Raw genomic sequence first — 17410 nt, forward strand, 5'->3', positions numbered from 1 at the left:
CTCCTTATGAATGCAGCCACTCCTCTCTACGACCATCCATGGGCATGGATAACCCAAAAAGCCACAGTAACCGTACAGGTGCACATGGCTTTAGCTTTAAACATCTATGGCCTTTAGTCACCAAGTTCCCATCCAAGTGTCACAGCAACACACAATTCTGTGCATTTGAATTGATCTCACTGTCAGATTCTTCTACCGGTGAAAATCTGAATAAATAGTTAGCACCATATGCTACTTATGCAGTGCTTTACTACCTTCATAGAAGGCTTGCTTTAAATTCACAGTCCCATTCCCCAATAGACACACACATTCACACATTGCTAAATATTGGCGCCAACCTTAAACGACCAGGACAAAAACAGGATTTAATGACTTGCCCAAGGACCCTTGGACAGATGGGAAGGCATGGTGGAAATGAGCCTGTTGTTTTTGTCTTTATTTTGGTGACACTTTCAGACTCAGTAAAGACAGCGGCAATGATAGAGTCTTCTTCTTGAAGGTTGGTTTTTTTGTCTTACACCTTGGTGTACCAAGATCTCTATGGTGTTTTCTGTATGGTGATTAAAGCCAGTTTCTACCCACATGCCGCTGTTAGGCTGATACTAAGTAAAGAGAGAATGGAACAATGTTTTTGACTAAAAGGGACAAAAGTATTGTGAATGAAAGACCAGAGTGGTCACCTGCTGTGATTGTGATGTGAAAATGTGTCTCTCCTATATGTGTGTATGAAGACAACAAACTTAGCATTTCTACTGTTCTTGAGGTCCAACTGTGTTCTGACAAAATAGCCCTGGAGAGCAACAAAGAGTAGAACTATGACCACCATCCCTTCTCAGCTGTGATCGTATAGTGGTTAGTACTCTGCGTTGTGGCCGCAGCAACCCCGGTTCGAATCCGGGTCACAGCAAGATGTTCAGAAATTCTGAATAATCCCTTTCTGTAAACTTACAAGATTTTATCATGAACGCCTTCAAAGCTGTAAAACTTTACATTTTCTTGGAGCAAAAACACATCCAAGATGCCAGAACTTGGCTGTCTGGACTCCACATGCCCAACAGCTTCAGTCTGTTGGACAACACTTCCGCAACTTCAAAATGCTTTGGAACTTCAATTAAACTGTGATTATTTGGGGTTCATTCATGTACACTAAACAATGAGAATTTCAATGTCTATTATGTCACGCCTGTCCAAGGGCGAAGTGAGTTATTACTTGTCCCTGACGGCCTACGATGCTGCTGGAGTTGGCCGGAAAGGCCATTGTGAGCCCTAACCCAACTGAAAAAAAGATAGTCTTAAGAGTATTTGTTGTGAAAGATGTAGGTGAGTCATACAGATTTTCAATGATTTTAATCCCTGCTATCCTGTTGACTGTTCAGGGGCTGTTCATGTGATCAGTGCATGTTCCTTGTGCTGACCGTCCAGGGTTGCGTATTTTTTTTCCTGACAAGGCCTATGTAACTGAAGGTCTAAATTGTGCTTTAATTAGAATATGGCTTAGGAGCTCCGTACAACAGCATCATCTGTACATCAACTTACAAGAGAATACCTCACAAAACACTTACCATACGCACAACAATCATAGCTTCTGCTTTCAACAAGCCTAAAGGGAACTCTCAAACACACCGGTACTCTCCTTATGAATGCAGCCACTCCTCTCTACGACCATCCATGGGCATGATAACCCAAAAAGCCACAGCAACCGTACAGGTGCACATGGCTTTAGCTTTAAACATCTATGGCCTTCAGTCACCAAGTTCCCATCCAAGTGTCACAGGAACACACAATTCTGTGCATTTGAATTGATCTCACTGTCAGATTCTTCTACCGGTGAAAATCTGAATAAATAGTTAGCACCATATGATACTTATGCAGTGCTTTACTACCTTCATAGAAGGCTTGCTTTAAATTCACAGTCCCATTCCCCAATAGACACACACATTCACACATTGCTAAATATTGGCGCCAACCTTAAACGACCAGGACAAAAACAGGATTTAATGACTTGCCCAAGGACCCTTGGACACATGGGAAGGCATGGTGGAAATGAGCCTGTTGTTTTTGTCTTCATTTTGGTGTCACTTTCAGACTCAGTAAAGACAGCGGCAATGATAGAGTCTTCTTCTTGAAGGTTGGTTTTTTTGTCTCACACCTTGGTGTACCAAGATCTCTATGGTGTTTTCTATATGGTGATTAAAGCCAGTTTCTACCCACATGCTGCTGTTAGGCTGATACTAAATAAAGAGAGAATGGAACAATGTTTTTGACTAAAAGGGACAAAAGTATTGTGAATGAAAGACCAGAGTGGTCACCTGCTGTGATTGTGATGTGAAAATGTGTCTCTCCTATATGTGTGTATGAAGACAACAAACTTAGCATTTCTACTGTTCTTGAGGTCCAACTGTGTTCTGACAAAAAAGCCCTGGAGAGCAACAAAGAGTAGAACTATGACCACCATCCCTTCTCAGCTGTGATCGTATAGTGGTTAGTACTCTGCGTTGTGGCCGCAGCAACCCCGGTTCGAATCCGGGTCACAGCAAGATGTTCAAAAATTCTGAATAATCCATTTCTGTAAACTTACAAGATTTTATCATGAACCCCTTCAAAGCTGTAAAACTTTACATCTTCTTGGAGCAAAAACACATCCAAGATGCCAGAACTTGGCTGTCTGGACTCCACATGCCCAACAGCTTCAGTCTGTTGGACAACACTTCCGCAACTTCAAAATGCTTTGGAACTTCAATTAAACTGTGATTATTTGGGGTTCATTCATGTACACTAAACAATGAGAATTTCAATGTCTATTATGTCACGCCTGTCCAAGGGCCGAGTGAGTTATTACTTGTCCCTGACGGCCTACGATGCTGCTGGAGTTGGACGGAAAGGCCATTGTGAGCCCTAACCCAACTGAAAAAAAGATAGTCTGAAGAGTATTTGTTGTGAAAGATGTAGGTGAGTCATACAGATTTTCAATGATTTTAATCCCTGCTATCCTGTTGACTGTTCAGGGGCTGTTCATGTGATCAGTGCATGTTCCTTGTGCTGACCGTCCAGGGTTGCGTATTTTTTTTCCTGACAAGGCCTATGTAACTGAAGGTCAAAATTGTGCTATAATTAGAATATGGCTTAGGAGCTCCGTACAACAGCATCATCTGTACATCAACTTACAAGAGAATACTTCACAAAACACTTACCATACGCATAACAATCATAGCTTCTGCTTTCAACAAGCCTAAAGGGAACTCTCAAACACACCTGTACTCTCCTTATGAATGCAGCCACTCCTCTCTACGACCATCCATGGGCATGGATAACTCAAAAAGCCACAGTAACCGTACAGGTGCACATGGCTTTAGCTTTAAACATCTATGGCTTTTAGTCACCAAGTTCCCATCCAAGTGTCACAGCAACACACAATTCTGTGCATTTGAATTGATCTCACTGTCAGATTCTTCTACCGGTGAAAATCTGAATAAATAGTTAGCAGCATATGCTACTTATGCAGTGCTTTACTACCTTCCTAGGAGGCTTGCTTTAAATTCACAGTCCCATTCCCCAATAGACACACACATTCACACATTGCTAAATATTGGCGCCAACCTTAAACGACCAGGACAAAAACTGGATTTAATGTCTTGCCCAAGGACCCTTGGACACATGGGAAGGCATGGTGGAAATGAGCCTATTATTTTTGTCTTCATTTTGGTGTCACTTTCAGACTCAGTAAAGACAGCTGTTGTGATAGAGTCTTCTTCTTGAAGGTTGGTTTTCTTGTCTCACACCTTGGTGTACATAGATCTCTATGGTGTTTTTTGTGTGGTTATTGAAGCCAATTTCTACCCACATGCCGCTGTTAGGCTGATACTAAGTAAAGAGAGAATGGAACAATGTTTTTGACTAAAAGGGACAAAAGTATTGTGAATGAAAGACCAGAGTGGTCACCTGCTGTGATTGTGATGTGAAAATGTGTCTCTCCTATATGTGTGTATGAAGACAACAAACTTAGCATTTCTACTGTTCTTGAGGTCCAACTGTGTTCTGACAAAAAAGCCCTGGAGAGCAACAAAGAGTAGAACTATGACCACCATCCCTTCTCAGCTGTGATCGTATAGTGGTTAGTACTCTGCGTTGTGGCCGCAGCAACCCCGGTTCGAATCCGGGTCACAGCAAGATGTTCAGAAATTCTGAATAATCCCTTTCTGTAAACTTACAAGATTTTATCATGAACCCCTTCAAAGCTGTAAAACTTTACATCTTCTTGGAGCAAAAACACATCCAAGATGCCAGAACTTGGCTGTCTGGACTCCACATGCCCAACAGCTTCAGTCTGTTGGACAACACTTCCGCAACTTCAAAATGCTTTGGAACTTCAATTAAACTGTGATTATTTGGGGTTCATTCATGTACACTAAACAATGAGATTTTCAATGTCTATTACGTCACGCCTGTCCAAGGGCGGAGTGAGTTATTACTCGTCCCTGACGGCCCACGATGCTGCTGGAGTTGGACGGAAAGGCCATTGTGAGCCGTAACCCAACTGAAAAAAAGATAGTCTTAAGAGTATTTGTTGAGAAAGATGTAGGTAAGTCATACAGATTTTCAATGGTTTTAATCCCTGCTATCCTGTTGACTGTTCAGGGGCTGTTCATGTGATCAGTGCATGTTCCTTGTGCTGACCGTCCAGGGTTGCGTATTTTTTTTCCTGACAAGGCCTATGTAACTGAAGGTCTAAATTGTGCTTTAATTAGAATATGGCTTAGGAGCTCCGTACAACAGCATCATCTGTACATCAACTTACAAGAGAATACCTCACAAAACACTTACCATACGCACAACAATCATAGCTTCTGCTTTCAACAAGCCTAAAGGGAACTCTCAAACACACCGGTACTCTCCTTATGAATGCAGCCACTCCTCTCTACGACCATCCATGGGCATGATAACCCAAAAAGCCACAGCAACCGTACAGGTGCACATGGCTTTAGCTTTAAACATCTATGGCCTTCAGTCACCAAGTTCCCATCCAAGTGTCACAGGAACACACAATTCTGTGCATTTGAATTGATCTCACTGTCAGATTCTTCTACCGGTGAAAATCTGAATAAATAGTTAGCACCATATGCTACTTATGCAGTGCTTTACTACCTTCATAGAAGGCTTGCTTTAAATTCACAGTCCCATTCCCCAATAGACACACACATTGACACATTGCTAAATATTGGCGCCAACCTTAAACGACCAGGACAAAAACAGGATTTAATGACTTGCCCAAGGACCCTTGGACAGATGGGAAGGCATGGTGGAAATGAGCCTGTTGTTTTTGTCTTCATTTTGGTGTCACTTTCAGACTCAGTAAAAACATCGGCAATGATAGAGTCTCCTTCTTGAAGGTTGGTTTTTTTGTCTCACACCTTGGTGTACCAAGATCTCTATGGTGTTTTCTGTATGGTGATTAAAGCCAGTTTCTACCCACATGCCGCTGTTAGGCTGATACTAAGTAAAGAGAGAATGGAACAATGTTTTTGACTAAAAGGGACAAAAGTATTGTGAATGAAAGACCAGAGTGGTCACCTGCTGTGATTGTGATGTGAAAATGTGTCTCTCCTATATGTGTGTATGAAGACAACAAACTTAGCATTTCTACTGTTCTTGAGGTCCAACTGTGTTCTGACAAAAAAGCCCTGGAGAGCAACAAAGAGTAGAACTATGACCACCATCCCTTCTCAGCTGTGATCGTATAGTGGTTAGTACTCTGCGTTGTGGCCGCAGCAACCCCGGTTCGAATCCGGGTCACAGCAAGATGTTCAGAAATTCTGAATAATCCCTTTCTGTAAACTTACAAGATTTTATCATGAACCCCTTCAAAGCTGTAAAACTTTACATCTTCTTGGAGCAAAAACACATCCAAGATGCCAGAACTTGGCTGTCTGGACTCCACATGCCCAACAGCTTCAGTCTGTTGGACAACACTTCCGCAACTTCAAAATGCTTTGGAACTTCAATTAAACTGTGATTATTTGGGGTTCATTCATGTACACTAAACAATGAGATTTTCAATGTCTATTACGTCACGCCTGTCCAAGGGCGGAGTGAGTTATTACTCGTCCCTGACGGCCCACGATGCTGCTGGAGTTGGACGGAAAGGCCATTGTGAGCCGTAACCCAACTGAAAAAAAGATAGTCTTAAGAGTATTTGTTGAGAAAGATGTAGGTAAGTCATACAGATTTTCAATGGTTTTAATCCCTGCTATCCTGTTGACTGTTCAGGGGCTGTTCATGTGATCAGTGCATGTTCCTTGTGCTGACCGTCCAGGGTTGCGTATTTTTTTTCCTGACAAGGCCTATGTAACTGAAGGTCTAAATTGTGCTTTAATTAGAATATGGCTTAGGAGCTCCGTACAACAGCATCATCTGTACATCAACTTACAAGAGAATACCTCACAAAACACTTACCATACGCACAACAATCATAGCTTCTGCTTTCAACAAGCCTAAAGGGAACTCTCAAACACACCGGTACTCTCCTTATGAATGCAGCCACTCCTCTCTACGACCATCCATGGGCATGATAACCCAAAAAGCCACAGCAACCGTACAGGTGCACATGGCTTTAGCTTTAAACATCTATGGCCTTCAGTCACCAAGTTCCCATCCAAGTGTCACAGGAACACACAATTCTGTGCATTTGAATTGATCTCACTGTCAGATTCTTCTACCGGTGAAAATCTGAATAAATAGTTAGCACCATATGCTACTTATGCAGTGCTTTACTACCTTCATAGAAGGCTTGCTTTAAATTCACAGTCCCATTCCCCAATAGACACACACATTGACACATTGCTAAATATTGGCGCCAACCTTAAACGACCAGGACAAAAACAGGATTTAATGACTTGCCCAAGGACCCTTGGACAGATGGGAAGGCATGGTGGAAATGAGCCTGTTGTTTTTGTCTTCATTTTGGTGTCACTTTCAGACTCAGTAAAAACATCGGCAATGATAGAGTCTCCTTCTTGAAGGTTGGTTTTTTTGTCTCACACCTTGGTGTACCAAGATCTCTATGGTGTTTTCTGTATGGTGATTAAAGCCAGTTTCTACCCACATGCCGCTGTTAGGCTGATACTAAGTAAAGAGAGAATGGAACAATGTTTTTGACTAAAAGGGACAAAAGTATTGTGAATGAAAGACCAGAGTGGTCACCTGCTGTGATTGTGATGTGAAAATGTGTCTCTCCTATATGTGTGTATGAAGACAACAAACTTAGCATTTCTACTGTTCTTGAGGTCCAACTGTGTTCTGACAAAAAAGCCCTGGAGAGCAACAAAGAGTAGAACTATGACCACCATCCCTTCTCAGCTGTGATCGTATAGTGGTTAGTACTCTGCGTTGTGGCCGCAGCAACCCCGGTTCGAATCCGGGTCACAGCAAGATGTTCAGAAATTCTGAATAATCCCTTTCTGTAAACTTACAAGATTTTATCATGAACCCCTTCAAAGCTGTAAAACTTTACATCTTCTTGGAGCAAAAACACATCCAAGATGCCAGAACTTGGCTGTCTGGACTCCACATGCCCAACAGCTTCAGTCTGTTGGACAACACTTCCGCAACTTCAAAATGCTTTGGAACTTCAATTAAACTGTGATTATTTGGGGTTCATTCATGTACACTAAACAATGAGAATTTCTTATGTCTATTACGTCACGCCTGTCCAAGGGCGGAGTGAGTTATTACTTGTCCCTGACGGCCTACGATGCTGCTGGAGTTGGACGGAAAGGCCATTGTGAGCCCTAACCCAACTGAAAAAAAGATAGTCTTAAGAGTATTTGTTGTGAAAGATGTAGGTGAGTCATACAGATTTTCAATGATTTTAATCCCTGCTATCATGTTGACTGTTCAGGGGCTGTTCATGTGATCAGTGCATGTTCCTTGTGCTGACCGTCCAGGGTTGCGTATTTTTTTTGCTGCAAAGGCCTATGTAACTGAAGGTCAAAATTGTGCTATAATTAGAATATGGCTTAGGAGCTCCGTACAACAGCATCATCTGTACATCAACTTACAAGAGAATACTTCACAAAACACTTACCATACGCATAACAATCCTAGCTTCTGCTTTCAACAAGCCTAAAGGGAACTCTCAAACACACCTGTACTCTCCTTATGAATGCAGCCACTCCTCTCTACGACCATCCATGGGCATGGATAACCCAAAAAGCCACAGTAACCGTACAGGTGCACATGGCTTTAGCTTTAAACATCTATGGCCTTTAGTCACCAAGTTCCCATCCAAGTGTCACAGCAACACACAATTCTGTGCATTTGAATTGATCTCACTGTCAGATTCTTCTACCGGTGAAAATCTGAATAAATAGTTAGCACCATATGCTACTTATGCAGTGCTTTACTACCTTCATAGAAGGCTTGCTTTAAATTCACAGTCCCATTCCCCAATAGACACACACATTCACACATTGCTAAATATTGGCGCCAACCTTAAACGACCAGGACAAAAACAGGATTTAATGACTTGCCCAAGGACCCTTGGACAGATGGGAAGGCATGGTGGAAATGAGCCTGTTGTTTTTGTCTTTATTTTGGTGACACTTTCAGACTCAGTAAAGACAGCGGCAATGATAGAGTCTTCTTCTTGAAGGTTGGTTTTTTTGTCTTACACCTTGGTGTACCAAGATCTCTATGGTGTTTTCTGTATGGTGATTAAAGCCAGTTTCTACCCACATGCCGCTGTTAGGCTGATACTAAGTAAAGAGAGAATGGAACAATGTTTTTGACTAAAAGGGACAAAAGTATTGTGAATGAAAGACCAGAGTGGTCACCTGCTGTGATTGTGATGTGAAAATGTGTCTCTCCTATATGTGTGTATGAAGACAACAAACTTAGCATTTCTACTGTTCTTGAGGTCCAACTGTGTTCTGACAAAATAGCCCTGGAGAGCAACAAAGAGTAGAACTATGACCACCATCCCTTCTCAGCTGTGATCGTATAGTGGTTAGTACTCTGCGTTGTGGCCGCAGCAACCCCGGTTCGAATCCGGGTCACAGCAAGATGTTCAGAAATTCTGAATAATCCCTTTCTGTAAACTTACAAGATTTTATCATGAACGCCTTCAAAGCTGTAAAACTTTACATTTTCTTGGAGCAAAAACACATCCAAGATGCCAGAACTTGGCTGTCTGGACTCCACATGCCCAACAGCTTCAGTCTGTTGGACAACACTTCCGCAACTTCAAAATGCTTTGGAACTTCAATTAAACTGTGATTATTTGGGGTTCATTCATGTACACTAAACAATGAGAATTTCAATGTCTATTATGTCACGCCTGTCCAAGGGCGAAGTGAGTTATTACTTGTCCCTGACGGCCTACGATGCTGCTGGAGTTGGCCGGAAAGGCCATTGTGAGCCCTAACCCAACTGAAAAAAAGATAGTCTTAAGAGTATTTGTTGTGAAAGATGTAGGTGAGTCATACAGATTTTCAATGATTTTAATCCCTGCTATCCTGTTGACTGTTCAGGGGCTGTTCATGTGATCAGTGCATGTTCCTTGTGCTGACCGTCCAGGGTTGCGTATTTTTTTTCCTGACAAGGCCTATGTAACTGAAGGTCTAAATTGTGCTTTAATTAGAATATGGCTTAGGAGCTCCGTACAACAGCATCATCTGTACATCAACTTACAAGAGAATACCTCACAAAACACTTACCATACGCACAACAATCATAGCTTCTGCTTTCAACAAGCCTAAAGGGAACTCTCAAACACACCGGTACTCTCCTTATGAATGCAGCCACTCCTCTCTACGACCATCCATGGGCATGATAACCCAAAAAGCCACAGCAACCGTACAGGTGCACATGGCTTTAGCTTTAAACATCTATGGCCTTCAGTCACCAAGTTCCCATCCAAGTGTCACAGGAACACACAATTCTGTGCATTTGAATTGATCTCACTGTCAGATTCTTCTACCGGTGAAAATCTGAATAAATAGTTAGCACCATATGATACTTATGCAGTGCTTTACTACCTTCATAGAAGGCTTGCTTTAAATTCACAGTCCCATTCCCCAATAGACACACACATTCACACATTGCTAAATATTGGCGCCAACCTTAAACGACCAGGACAAAAACAGGATTTAATGACTTGCCCAAGGACCCTTGGACACATGGGAAGGCATGGTGGAAATGAGCCTGTTGTTTTTGTCTTCATTTTGGTGTCACTTTCAGACTCAGTAAAGACAGCGGCAATGATAGAGTCTTCTTCTTGAAGGTTGGTTTTTTTGTCTCACACCTTGGTGTACCAAGATCTCTATGGTGTTTTCTATATGGTGATTAAAGCCAGTTTCTACCCACATGCTGCTGTTAGGCTGATACTAAATAAAGAGAGAATGGAACAATGTTTTTGACTAAAAGGGACAAAAGTATTGTGAATGAAAGACCAGAGTGGTCACCTGCTGTGATTGTGATGTGAAAATGTGTCTCTCCTATATGTGTGTATGAAGACAACAAACTTAGCATTTCTACTGTTCTTGAGGTCCAACTGTGTTCTGACAAAAAAGCCCTGGAGAGCAACAAAGAGTAGAACTATGACCACCATCCCTTCTCAGCTGTGATCGTATAGTGGTTAGTACTCTGCGTTGTGGCCGCAGCAACCCCGGTTCGAATCCGGGTCACAGCAAGATGTTCAAAAATTCTGAATAATCCATTTCTGTAAACTTACAAGATTTTATCATGAACCCCTTCAAAGCTGTAAAACTTTACATCTTCTTGGAGCAAAAACACATCCAAGATGCCAGAACTTGGCTGTCTGGACTCCACATGCCCAACAGCTTCAGTCTGTTGGACAACACTTCCGCAACTTCAAAATGCTTTGGAACTTCAATTAAACTGTGATTATTTGGGGTTCATTCATGTACACTAAACAATGAGAATTTCAATGTCTATTATGTCACGCCTGTCCAAGGGCCGAGTGAGTTATTACTTGTCCCTGACGGCCTACGATGCTGCTGGAGTTGGACGGAAAGGCCATTGTGAGCCCTAACCCAACTGAAAAAAAGATAGTCTGAAGAGTATTTGTTGTGAAAGATGTAGGTGAGTCATACAGATTTTCAATGATTTTAATCCCTGCTATCCTGTTGACTGTTCAGGGGCTGTTCATGTGATCAGTGCATGTTCCTTGTGCTGACCGTCCAGGGTTGCGTATTTTTTTTCCTGACAAGGCCTATGTAACTGAAGGTCAAAATTGTGCTATAATTAGAATATGGCTTAGGAGCTCCGTACAACAGCATCATCTGTACATCAACTTACAAGAGAATACTTCACAAAACACTTACCATACGCATAACAATCATAGCTTCTGCTTTCAACAAGCCTAAAGGGAACTCTCAAACACACCTGTACTCTCCTTATGAATGCAGCCACTCCTCTCTACGACCATCCATGGGCATGGATAACTCAAAAAGCCACAGTAACCGTACAGGTGCACATGGCTTTAGCTTTAAACATCTATGGCTTTTAGTCACCAAGTTCCCATCCAAGTGTCACAGCAACACACAATTCTGTGCATTTGAATTGATCTCACTGTCAGATTCTTCTACCGGTGAAAATCTGAATAAATAGTTAGCAGCATATGCTACTTATGCAGTGCTTTACTACCTTCCTAGGAGGCTTGCTTTAAATTCACAGTCCCATTCCCCAATAGACACACACATTCACACATTGCTAAATATTGGCGCCAACCTTAAACGACCAGGACAAAAACTGGATTTAATGTCTTGCCCAAGGACCCTTGGACACATGGGAAGGCATGGTGGAAATGAGCCTATTATTTTTGTCTTCATTTTGGTGTCACTTTCAGACTCAGTAAAGACAGCTGTTGTGATAGAGTCTTCTTCTTGAAGGTTGGTTTTCTTGTCTCACACCTTGGTGTACATAGATCTCTATGGTGTTTTTTGTGTGGTTATTGAAGCCAATTTCTACCCACATGCCGCTGTTAGGCTGATACTAAGTAAAGAGAGAATGGAACAATGTTTTTGACTAAAAGGGACAAAAGTATTGTGAATGAAAGACCAGAGTGGTCACCTGCTGTGATTGTGATGTGAAAATGTGTCTCTCCTATATGTGTGTATGAAGACAACAAACTTAGCATTTCTACTGTTCTTGAGGTCCAACTGTGTTCTGACAAAAAAGCCCTGGAGAGCAACAAAGAGTAGAACTATGACCACCATCCCTTCTCAGCTGTGATCGTATAGTGGTTAGTACTCTGCGTTGTGGCCGCAGCAACCCCGGTTCGAATCCGGGTCACAGCAAGATGTTCAGAAATTCTGAATAATCCCTTTCTGTAAACTTACAAGATTTTATCATGAACCCCTTCAAAGCTGTAAAACTTTACATCTTCTTGGAGCAAAAACACATCCAAGATGCCAGAACTTGGCTGTCTGGACTCCACATGCCCAACAGCTTCAGTCTGTTGGACAACACTTCCGCAACTTCAAAATGCTTTGGAACTTCAATTAAACTGTGATTATTTGGGGTTCATTCATGTACACTAAACAATGAGATTTTCAATGTCTATTACGTCACGCCTGTCCAAGGGCGGAGTGAGTTATTACTCGTCCCTGACGGCCCACGATGCTGCTGGAGTTGGACGGAAAGGCCATTGTGAGCCGTAACCCAACTGAAAAAAAGATAGTCTTAAGAGTATTTGTTGAGAAAGATGTAGGTAAGTCATACAGATTTTCAATGGTTTTAATCCCTGCTATCCTGTTGACTGTTCAGGGGCTGTTCATGTGATCAGTGCATGTTCCTTGTGCTGACCGTCCAGGGTTGCGTATTTTTTTTCCTGACAAGGCCTATGTAACTGAAGGTCTAAATTGTGCTTTAATTAGAATATGGCTTAGGAGCTCCGTACAACAGCATCATCTGTACATCAACTTACAAGAGAATACCTCACAAAACACTTACCATACGCACAACAATCATAGCTTCTGCTTTCAACAAGCCTAAAGGGAACTCTCAAACACACCGGTACTCTCCTTATGAATGCAGCCACTCCTCTCTACGACCATCCATGGGCATGATAACCCAAAAAGCCACAGCAACCGTACAGGTGCACATGGCTTTAGCTTTAAACATCTATGGCCTTCAGTCACCAAGTTCCCATCCAAGTGTCACAGGAACACACAATTCTGTGCATTTGAATTGATCTCACTGTCAGATTCTTCTACCGGTGAAAATCTGAATAAATAGTTAGCACCATATGCTACTTATGCAGTGCTTTACTACCTTCATAGAAGGCTTGCTTTAAATTCACAGTCCCATTCCCCAATAGACACACACATTGACACATTGCTAAATATTGGCGCCAACCTTAAACGACCAGGACAAAAACAGGATTTAATGACTTGCCCAAGGACCCTTGGACAGATGGGAAGGCATGGTGGAAATGAGCCTGTTGTTTTTGTCTTCATTTTGGTGTCACTTTCAGACTCAGTAAAAACATCGGCAATGATAGAGTCTCCTTCTTGAAGGTTGGTTTTTTTGTCTCACACCTTGGTGTACCAAGATCTCTATGGTGTTTTCTGTATGGTGATTAAAGCCAGTTTCTACCCACATGCCGCTGTTAGGCTGATACTAAGTAAAGAGAGAATGGAACAATGTTTTTGACTAAAAGGGACAAAAGTATTGTGAATGAAAGACCAGAGTGGTCACCTGCTGTGATTGTGATGTGAAAATGTGTCTCTCCTATATGTGTGTATGAAGACAACAAACTTAGCATTTCTACTGTTCTTGAGGTCCAACTGTGTTCTGACAAAAAAGCCCTGGAGAGCAACAAAGAGTAGAACTATGACCACCATCCCTTCTCAGCTGTGATCGTATAGTGGTTAGTACTCTGCGTTGTGGCCGCAGCAACCCCGGTTCGAATCCGGGTCACAGCAAGATGTTCAGAAATTCTGAATAATCCCTTTCTGTAAACTTACAAGATTTTATCATGAACCCCTTCAAAGCTGTAAAACTTTACATCTTCTTGGAGCAAAAACACATCCAAGATGCCAGAACTTGGCTGTCTGGACTCCACATGCCCAACAGCTTCAGTCTGTTGGACAACACTTCCGCAACTTCAAAATGCTTTGGAACTTCAATTAAACTGTGATTATTTGGGGTTCATTCATGTACACTAAACAATGAGAATTTCAATGTCTATTACGTCACGCCTGTCCAAGGGCGGAGTGAGTTATTACTTGTCCCTGACGGCCTACGATGCTGCTGGAGTTGGACGGAAAGGCCATTGTGAGCCCTAACTATCGAATTACATAAATGCCAAAAATTGAAAGGGCGTAAAGACAACTAAGCGGGCGTATTTAGAAACTGAGTGAGTGAACCTTAAAACTGTGATGGCGCAATTCTAACCAAGCGACCCCGTATTTTACAACTGAACGGCTGAAATCCTAACTGAGCAGTAATCCTGCTCGGTCAGTTCTCTTTTGCGCCCTCACCTGGATTTACGCTCAGTGTTAAGGGGGCGTTTTTGTCACTTGGGGGCAGGAACATTTCTGGTTGATCTGATTGGCTGAAATTTGCATGCCAAGCAGCGGGGCGGGACTTTCATTTTGGGGCTTTAATAGAAAAGGAACGGCGGCTGTAACGTGGATTAAAAGCATTAAAACTGTAACAAATGCAGTGGATTTCACATGAGAAAAACTTACACCACAAAAAAACCCGCTGCACTTTCTTACCTTAGTTTTGGGTCGTTGGTTAATGTTTTAATCCACGTTACATCCACGTTTTTTTTTTCTATGATTGCCTCTAACAGGGGGGGACAAACAAGTTTGACACAAAGAGCTGACATTTCTAACTGTGATATTTAATGAGTCACAACACACACTGACCTGCCAGACAAACACACAATTAAAGCCATGTTATGTGCCATAACCCCCTCCTCTCATTACAACAGCGCCGTTTCAGTTTTGAGTGTTTTTCTGTATTTAACGTTAACACACATACCGGTGAAACATGCATGCTGGTGTGTGTTTGAAAAAGGCAGCGAGCGCAAAACTGAGTTGGTTGTGATCTATTTTTTCAGTCATCAATCAGCATTTCTAATCCATCAAAGTCCTCATCTTCTGCATCTGGAACAGCTGGACTACATCTCTATCAGACATACCGGCTTCCCTTTCCTCATCAGAGTCCATCTCTTTGCTATGCGGCTCCTAAGAACAGTGAAACCAGACGCGTCAGGCCAAGTTTAAGTCCTGCAGTCCCAAAGTAATTCGCCGGCGCTGCGTCCCGGTAAGGGGGGAGGATGGACAGCTTTTCACGGTCATCTGCTGATAGCAGCGCTGAGCCTCGAGTCGATCTTCCAACGCAGGCCTTTTCTTATCCGCGGAAACTCAGCAGCTGCTGCGTCTTCTTGTCTTGTCAGAGTTGGTTTTCCAGCGTCCTCACTTCCGAACCATAGATTCATTATTTTAAATTCTCTGGCAGCTGAGGTTCGATAAGTTAGAAAGATCTTCAAGGTTCGGACTTCTTGCTTCTTCCAATAACTCTTCTGATCAACGTTCAAATATGTCAGCAAGTATCTAAATCCTTTTGTATCAACACAGAGAGTGAACCACAAATGCATTTCTGAAGAAAAAAGATCGTTTTTTTGCCTTTTAATCAAAATTGTTCGCTTTAAGCTGTGAATGCAGACATGCAGCAGCCGGCTGCCAAGGGACCGTCAACTAAGTGCAACCTCTGTGAAACACCACTGTGTAAAAATCAATAATCTTACAAAAAAATCATAAAACTATTATAAAGCATATTCTTGTTACAATGCATATTTTGTAGGAAAGTCCATCTTTATTTTACCTTGTTTCATATACTTTTTCAAATTTTAATAGATATGAATCATGACTAAAGTTATCAGTAACTTGACATGACCTTATTGTCATACTAAAATAAAGAATGTCAATAGTTCACTTTATTTATTTATAGGAATTTTTCATATTTACAAATGGATCAGATTTGGTCAAAAACCCTGAATAGCTCTGAAGGTGCCAAAAAATTTTTTTGCATAATCTTTATTTTAGTAGGAAAATAAGGTCATGATTAGTCAGTACAGGAGGTTTGGTGACAGAAGTTTTAGTATCTTCAGAGCTATTGAGTATTTATGTTATGATTCATATCTCTATTAAATTTTAAGAACTATAAGAAATAAAATAGAGGTTGACTTTCTAACAAAATTTAGTATAATAAATAATAATGTAGCATGACTATGCTGACGAGTCTTCATTACCAGTCCATATAAATATAGACATTTATTCGCTTTTTAAAAGTTCACTGATTTTTACAGAATGCTGTTTCACAGAGGTTGCACTTTGTTGACGGTCCCTTGGCAGCCGGCTCGCTGCTCTGTTTGCATTCACAGCTTGAAACGAACAATTCTGATTAAAAGGCAATAAAAACAAACTTTTTTCTTTAAAAATGCTTTTGTAGTTCACTCTCTGTGTTAATACAAAATGAGTGACATACTTGCTGACACATTTGAACGTTGATCAGAAGAGTTATTGAAGCAGGAAGTCAGAATCTGTGAAGATCTAATTTAACCGAACCACAGCTGCTCTATTCCCGTGTTCCTCCGCGTAGCTGATAGCTTGCAGTTTAAACTATGCCTCATAATCGTGTCTCTTTGCATTTCCAGGGTTTCCAAAACGAAGTAGTTCTGCATTATGCTCATATCTGCTCCTTTGTACTATGGGGGGGGGGGTCTTCTTTCACGTCCTCTCCTCTCTCCGTACCGTCATCATGCTGTTCTGCTGTTCTCTCCTCGATCCTCTTTGCTGAAGTCACACAATAACACATTAGGGCCGCTCTGTAAATTTTGGAGAAAATGTAAGACTTTCACCTTATGGTTGTGAAAGTAGTGAATATAGAAAATATGATAAAAGGCAGAGAGCTGCATGCAGCTCAAGAGCCGCCTGTTAAACCCCCCCCCCCCCCCCCCGCACTGAAAAATGAAGGTCCCGCCCCTCTGCCTCGCCGATAAGCCATGCGAATTTCAGCCAATCAGATCAACCAGAAAGGTTCCTGCCCCAAAAGTGACAAAAACGCCCCCTTAACACTGAGCGTAAATCCACATGAGCGCGCAAAAAGGAATTGACCGCGCAAGATCACTTCTCAGTTAGAATTGCGCCTGCGCGGTTTTAAGGTTCACTCACTCAGTTCCTAAATACGCCCGCTTAGTTGTCTTTACGCCCTTTCACTTATTGGCAGAAACGTAATTCCATACTAACCCAACTGAAAAAAAGATAGTCTTAAGAGTATTTGTTGTGAAAGATGTAGGTGAGTCCTACAGATTTTCAATGATTTTAATCCCTGCTATCCTGTTGACTGTTCAGGGGCTGTTCATGTGATCAGTGCATGT

At 41.9% G+C, this 17410-nt stretch overlaps 9 non-coding genes across 9 annotated transcripts; all 9 read left to right on the forward strand.

Annotated features, from left to right (window-relative positions):
• The first annotated feature begins 835 nt into the window (after positions 1-835).
• trnah-gug lies at positions 836-907 on the forward strand. The gene has a single exon. It is a non-coding gene; the product is annotated as a tRNA-His (tRNA).
• A 1557-nt stretch (positions 908-2464) lies between these two features.
• Positions 2465-2536, forward strand: trnah-gug. Its single transcript has one exon. It is a non-coding gene; the product is annotated as a tRNA-His (tRNA).
• A 1558-nt stretch (positions 2537-4094) lies between these two features.
• On the forward strand, positions 4095-4166 carry trnah-gug. Its single transcript has one exon. It is a non-coding gene; the product is annotated as a tRNA-His (tRNA).
• A 1557-nt stretch (positions 4167-5723) lies between these two features.
• trnah-gug lies at positions 5724-5795 on the forward strand. Its single transcript has one exon. It is a non-coding gene; the product is annotated as a tRNA-His (tRNA).
• Positions 5796-7352: 1557 nt separating this feature from the next.
• Positions 7353-7424, forward strand: trnah-gug. The gene has a single exon. It is a non-coding gene; the product is annotated as a tRNA-His (tRNA).
• A 1559-nt stretch (positions 7425-8983) lies between these two features.
• Positions 8984-9055, forward strand: trnah-gug. The gene has a single exon. It is a non-coding gene; the product is annotated as a tRNA-His (tRNA).
• A 1557-nt stretch (positions 9056-10612) lies between these two features.
• trnah-gug lies at positions 10613-10684 on the forward strand. The gene has a single exon. It is a non-coding gene; the product is annotated as a tRNA-His (tRNA).
• Positions 10685-12242: 1558 nt separating this feature from the next.
• trnah-gug lies at positions 12243-12314 on the forward strand. The gene has a single exon. It is a non-coding gene; the product is annotated as a tRNA-His (tRNA).
• A 1557-nt stretch (positions 12315-13871) lies between these two features.
• Positions 13872-13943, forward strand: trnah-gug. The gene has a single exon. It is a non-coding gene; the product is annotated as a tRNA-His (tRNA).
• Positions 13944-17410: the final 3467 nt, after the last annotated feature.

The sequence above is a fragment of the Oryzias latipes genome, chromosome 2 (assembly GCF_002234675.1).
Source record: "Oryzias latipes chromosome 2, ASM223467v1".
Classification (NCBI taxonomy): Eukaryota; Metazoa; Chordata; class Actinopteri; order Beloniformes; family Adrianichthyidae; genus Oryzias; species Oryzias latipes.